The sequence below is a fragment of the Mytilus galloprovincialis genome, chromosome 8, assembly GCF_965363235.1.
Source record: "Mytilus galloprovincialis chromosome 8, xbMytGall1.hap1.1, whole genome shotgun sequence".
In the NCBI taxonomy this organism is placed as follows: Eukaryota; Metazoa; Mollusca; class Bivalvia; order Mytilida; family Mytilidae; genus Mytilus; species Mytilus galloprovincialis.
In genome coordinates, this window is record NC_134845.1 from 54,750,851 (window position 1) to 54,757,662 (window position 6,812).

General features: G+C 31.8%; 1 long non-coding RNA gene across 1 annotated transcript; it reads left to right on the plus strand.

The window, feature by feature from the left end:
• The first annotated feature begins 2,840 nt into the window (after positions 1-2,840).
• Positions 2,841-5,425, plus strand: LOC143043387 (uncharacterized). Its single transcript, XR_012968357.1, has 3 exons — positions 2,841-2,944; positions 3,650-3,777; positions 4,755-5,425. It is a non-coding gene; the product is annotated as an uncharacterized LOC143043387 (long non-coding RNA).
• The last annotated feature ends 1,387 nt before the right edge of the window (positions 5,426-6,812 follow it).

Genomic DNA, 6,812 nt, shown 5'->3' on the forward strand with positions numbered 1-6,812 from the left:
GGTTCAAATTATTTTAATTTTTTATATTTTTGTAAAAGGGTCAAAGTAAATACTTTGTCAAAATTTTATGAAAATTAAACGAGCCAAATTAATTTTAGTGAAAGTGTTGGGTACCACCTTAAGCCATGGCGTTGTTTATTTTCGATTTATGAATTTGACTGTTCCTCTGGTATCTGTTGACCCTCTTTGTAAGAAGTGTTTCAAAAAGACAACATAAAGGGGATATTGTAGCATAAGCCCGTGACTAATCTCACATAAATAAACAAATAAAAAGTGATCCGAATTTGAATGTTGCACATACATATTCTTATCCGCAATATCCGTATATTTATTTGGTTAATTTCCCCCTCTTTTTCGGTAATTGTAAACAATTAATGATTTTTGGATTTCATAACTAGTTGACGTGTAGAAGTAGCGCAACGCTGAGGCTGACAAATTATACTTTAATTGTGGGCATCATATAAAATCACAAATATGATTTCAAGATTTTGACCCTAACATCGGACAATGATTGCAGAAAAGAAATGAATCCCGAAAAGGAGGCAGGCGTGCAACTGCGGCAAACATAGCTTCGGGGATGAGAGAGAACATAAATATTGATAAGGAAACAAAAAAGATTTATCTATGCATCTATATGATAAATTTATCATGATTGTTATAATTTATTATGAATATGCTGTATTTTTATATTCAAACTTAGTAATGGAAAGACAAAATGGCATTGTTGTGATAATCGAGAGGAGAAAGATGGACAATGCACAGGTGAGATGTCTGATATAATTATTTGGTGGTTTAAACTTCTTACAAAGAAACGACCACATTAGTAGCAGAAAATGTTAGGGATTCCAAATATTGAATTATAGATAAAAATAAATGTGAAATATGCAAAAAACAAATGTTTACAAATGTCTTAAAATCAACCGGAAAATTTTGGGGAAATTATACAGCATTATGTAATTGGTGAAAAAAAAACATTTACTTCATTCTATGTGTTTTTATAAAGAATGTTATTCAATTAATATTCCTTTTTTTCAAGACAATACTTATATCTTTGTGTATCTGTTTCTGAAAGATCTTTCATGACATTAACGTTTTATATATTCCTAAAATCGAATATATGGACTTAGATATTTCAAGTAGAAAAATATATGTCAATTTTGTTCATACAATGCCGAAATATAGTTTCTCTGAAATAGCCATTATCAAATCCATGTGGTGACAAAAAGAAGCATCAGATAATATAATTTTTTTTTTTTGTAAAGATTCATACCAAGAGGATAGCCTAATATCTGATTTTTTTTTTTGGCGTATTGAGCAAACATTATTTTTGCTTTTGGAAATACTCAAAGGTACCAGGATTATAATTTAGTACGCCAGACGCGCGGTTCGTCTACATAAGACTCAACAGTGACGCTCAGTTAAACAAAAGTTGTAAAGCCAAACAATTACAAAGTTGAAGAGAATTGAGGACCAAACATTCCAAAATGTTTTACCAAATACGGCTACGGTAATCTATATTGGGATAAGAAAATCCTTAGTTTTTCGAAAAAAAATATAGTTTTGTAACAGAAAATTTTTAAACAAATGACAATATAATTGATATCCATGTCAACACCTAAGTGCTGACTACTGGGCTGGTGATGAAAGTCGGAAGAAAAGGGCAAATCATCCTCAAATAGAATACTAGTGTATAATTTTCTAGACATTATTACAGGTCAAGGGTTGATAGTTGTCCAAATCTTTCCCACTTTCTCCACAATTATATTGTAAACTATAAGTTGCGAGTCACAGCGAACGAGATCAAAAAGCCTTAGAAATTGTGTCGAGCAGCTGATATTTTACAATCTCAATATGCAAATACCCTAATAATCGAATTACGTCTTTTGGAAGTTTCATCTTTGTTTCGCAAGCAAACTGGAAGATGACTTGATAATTTCGGATCAAACTTATCAATGTCGGTTCAATCATTATGAGGTAAGACCGGGACAAAGTTCTATTAAGGCTATACGATATTCCATTTTTGTCATTGTCTATAGACGATTAGTGACCTATAACTGTCATTTCCACGATATTTGAATAGTTTTGTCATTGACATGTATACCATCTTTTTATTCTATATTCCTGTACTTGATGTAAGGCATTATTTTCTTCTTACGTTTACGTGTTAATACAGATTCTATTACATTATCGAGTGAGAAACGATAAACAAGACCGTTAAATTTAATTTTGACTGTCGAGATAAGAGTAATGACGTATTGCAAAAGATTTAGTCCTATGGTTACTATATGATAATTGTCTGCCTATATACACGAAATGTAGACAAACGTAATCTTTCTTTCCAATGACCTGTAAACAAATATGTCTTTCGACCTAGCGTGATCAGACATGGATGCCTTTCTCCATGACGTCACAATTGATTATTCCAAAACACCTAGAAAATTTAATGTCATAATTGAATTTTTACGAATTTATAACGAAGATTAAACGAACCACCAGTTTGACTAACGGAAATAGGCAACATGTTGTTGTGTAAAGTAAAGTAAATGCGTTGTGCATAATTTGTGTTTATTAAACGTCTAGTCATTGATATATAACATGTATAAGTAACATCATAATTACATAAGTGTCAGATAGAGACGTTAACATGTATATATTTGCGCTACATTCCCGACATTTGTAATAATAAGGGTTGAAGGGGTAAGGATTTAAAAAAATATATAATCTTGAATAATTATAACCAATAACAAAGATATCTGAATAAAGCAAAGATTTTATATATCCTTTCATCTTTTTTCGTACAAAATTTTATCCATATGGATGTTGTGATATTTATAGAATGCCTAGATGGATTTAAGTCAGATGAGGGCGAACCCTGTCATCCGTGTATACATGGAAACTATGGTCGTAAATGCGGAGAAGTTTGTAGATGCATGGCTTACCAGATGTAAGTGTCATAACTGCTTCAATACAATATCATAACTTAGTTTAGGGAACGTTTCTTGTTTTTTTATAATTCATGTTTCAAAATAATGTTTTAGAAAATGATTGTTATTCTTAGAATTTTATTTATGGACCTACCTTAACATTTGTTTGGGTTTTTTTTCTTAAACTCCTTTTTATATATCATCGTACCATATAATCTATGACTTGCGAAAGGCATTTATAAAGTTGTTTAATAAATTATGGCCGTATTATCATGCGTTGAAAATAACAAATTTGAAAGAGTTCGAGTTGTGTCGACACAACTTAACTCAATGAGATCAAGCTTGTCCTTAGCTTATCTAAAATATATGTTCAAGTTCCCTTTACCCGAAAGTGACCTACCAAATTCAGACTCTTTACCGGGTTTGTAATAACATGAGCAACACGCCGGGTGGACCATGTGGAAAATGGTCTGCTTCCCCTTACACAGCACCTCAGATCATCCCCAGTTTTAGGTGGGGTTTATGCTGATTAGTCTTTAGTTTTCTAATGTTTTGTAATGTGTATTATTGTTTTCCTTCTTTTTTGCCATGGCGTTGCCTGTTGGTTTTTGATCTATGATTTTGAATGTCCCTATTGTATCTTTCGCCCCTCTTTCCTAGAAAGCAAATTACAAACCCATTTCACCAAAACTGACTGCTGTTTTAATTTTGAGTTTCATTTACAGCTGTAATCATATAAAAGGTTGTTTGAATTACACTGAAAGTGTGACAGTATTATCAAACAATTCAACATACATTGAAACTGGAACTGTGTCTGGAACTGAAACTGAGACTGAGACTAAAAGTATTGAAAGTATGTATGAATTACACACACAAAAATGATATTATTCGGGTATTTGCATAAAGTTTATTTCCTGCATACAAATTTATATTTATGACATGTATAATAATATCAAACTGAACATGTGGTATAAATAACTGTAACCACAATTCCGGATATTTATTACTCTCCTATTGAATATGTGTTAGGTAAATGATAACTAGGAAATACAAATACACACTACTGTCCCTAAATAGAATAGGAGAGGAAATGACTGAAACAAAGGTCAATGGGGAAAACTAAAACACACCTAGTTATATACTTGTACTTTCTCATGTTACTATAGCATGTCTGTTATTATCACACAACAAAAACTTATTAGAAATGTTAGATTTGAAAGACAATAATTCGTCTGTATGTCACACCTGCTTCTCTTCGTTATATTTGTATGTAAGGTGGTTGCTCAGTTACATTCACTTTCAAAAGTTATCGTTAATACATCTGTAATTCTAATAAAAAACAGTTTTATAAATATGTCATTTTCAGTCTTTTGATTTTAATAACAGAATCATTGAAGAAACCTTAATTGGAATATGGTGTAAACACATATATTACCTTTGTTGGTGAAAATAGGTTTTACTAGTCATGTAGCAAGTTTAGCTGTCTTGCCATTTAATTGTTGGAATACGCAATACATTTCATTCAAAGGAGTAGCAGCATTAATTATAATAAAATTTACGAAATTATCTTAAAAATCACGGAATGTATCTCCCTTGTCCATAGTTCTGATTTACTGTCTGGAGTTTTCTTTTAGTCTTTTCCGGTTCTATACGCTTACAATTTTAGATTATACTAGCTTTGACAACCACTGAAAAAAAAACTTTACTTGTTGAATTGTGTAACAGATCTAGTAAAATGAATATTTCTATTTTTGATGTAATGTTGTTGTGTTAAAACACGATGAGTTATGTGTAGATTCGTATTCTTCATAGTACAAGCATTTTTTGTAGGAATTTTCAGTACAGAGATGATGATGGTAATAATAATTTGCACAGGCATTATTACGATTGCTATATTGATATGTATGATATGGTTCCGATATCACGTGACGAAAAAACGTGAATCAAAGGCTTCTCATCATGTCGTGAAAGAAAAAGAAGACGTTTTCATTTCCAATGGTATTTATGATTATATAGAGGAATCTGAAATTCGCGAAATGATGATCAAAACCCCAACTCCAATTGCTGAAAAAGAAAAACGAAAATCAAATGAATCATTCAACAGTACTGACACCAAAGTGCTTCTAGAAGACGGATACTTGAATCCATATCAACCAATTGTACCTGTACACGATAATCACGGGTATTGCGGAAAAGAGATTGCACTGGTAATTTTGTCTGACGGTAACCCGGATGATAATATCAAGGTCAAAGAAACAGATTCAGCGGACAAACATCCTAGCCAAGACTACATACCAATGGATCAGGAACGCCGTAATTGAATTTCCAAACTTTTTTTGTATTATGAAAATGTGAAAGGAGTCCATGCGCCATATAATCATAAATATCATAAGAACATTATATATTTTAGGTCCTACAAATGATTTAAAAAAACAGAGACTTATTTTCAATTATGGGAGATCATGGTTTATTTACAACATGTGATTGGCTTTGGACGATCTTTGAGTAGCATTGCGAGTACTCTTAAATAGGTCATTTCTTTTTGTCTTTGTAATACTTTAATCCATTTAATTTTATTATTACAGTGTGTTACTATATTGTGCAGCTATACTTGTGTCTTAGATTAGGGATATGAATGAGCGGTTCCTATCTTAATGTTTAACAGCACATTGTGTGTGTTCCTGTCCCAAGTTTGTTGTCTGTAATCAAATTGTTGCTGCATTTCAAGTCGTTTAATACTATTTATCAGACAGTTTGCCTCATGTGTACTCGTTTCAACTTTTTGTCATTTCGTCGCTTTCTATATCTGATTATATGGTTTGACTGATGTTAATAGTAAAAGTTGTACTGTGTCATATCATTTCTTAAATGCATACATGTCAATTGTACCCTAGCGGATATTTGTCGTATTGGTAATCATCGCACTGCTTTATATGTATTGCCTAGTTTATAAAGACAAAAGCCCCATACTAATAATAACAGTTGACCCACTTACATTGTAGTATAAGAGAGGGACGAAAGATACCAGAGGGACAGTCAAACTCATAGATTGAAAATAAACTTACAATGTCATGGCTAAAAATAAAAACAGACAAACAGACAAATAATGGTACAGAAGACACAACAAAGAAAACTGATGACTAAGCAACACGAATCCCACCAAAAACTGGGGGTGATATCAGGTGCTTCGGAAGTGTAAGCAGATCCTTCTACACATGAGGCACCCGTCGGGTTGCTTATGTTATTTCAAATCCATGCAATTTGTCTAATCCTGGATTGTTATTCAGACTTGGCTGCTAAATGCTTTCAAGATATCAATTATGTGCATAACATATGTCGGAAAAATGGACAAAACAGAATTTATTGGTTTTTGCATTTATGACTGTCGCCAACATCATTTAAATAATATTTATTTTTTCAAAAACTGTTGATCTTATGTCAGGGGTTTTTATTTATGATTAGGTAATAATTTCCTTCGCTATCAACAGCTAATCTTTTAAAAGTATAGTATTAGTAATGTCAATACCAAAGTATTGATTACTGACCACTGACAGATTGGGGATATGTGTTTCTTTCTTATTTTTTCGTTTATTAACGGACAGTTTATGTCTTTACCGAATCACTAACAACTGAGCTGTTTGTGGATATTCCCATTATTGTCCATATATATATTTTGGTTCTGCTTTTTGAAAAAGTAAAACGTTATTTGTATGTTAATACAATTTGTATACATATTTAACTACTTAGTATTTGAAGTTAATATTTGGTCGTTATCAGATAAACAAATTATAATATGGGCTCCGTCGGATAGAAATCGACCATAGGGAAGTGAATATCAATATATATGATATCATATTTCGGCTTGAAATAAAATATCTCTCAAAAGTT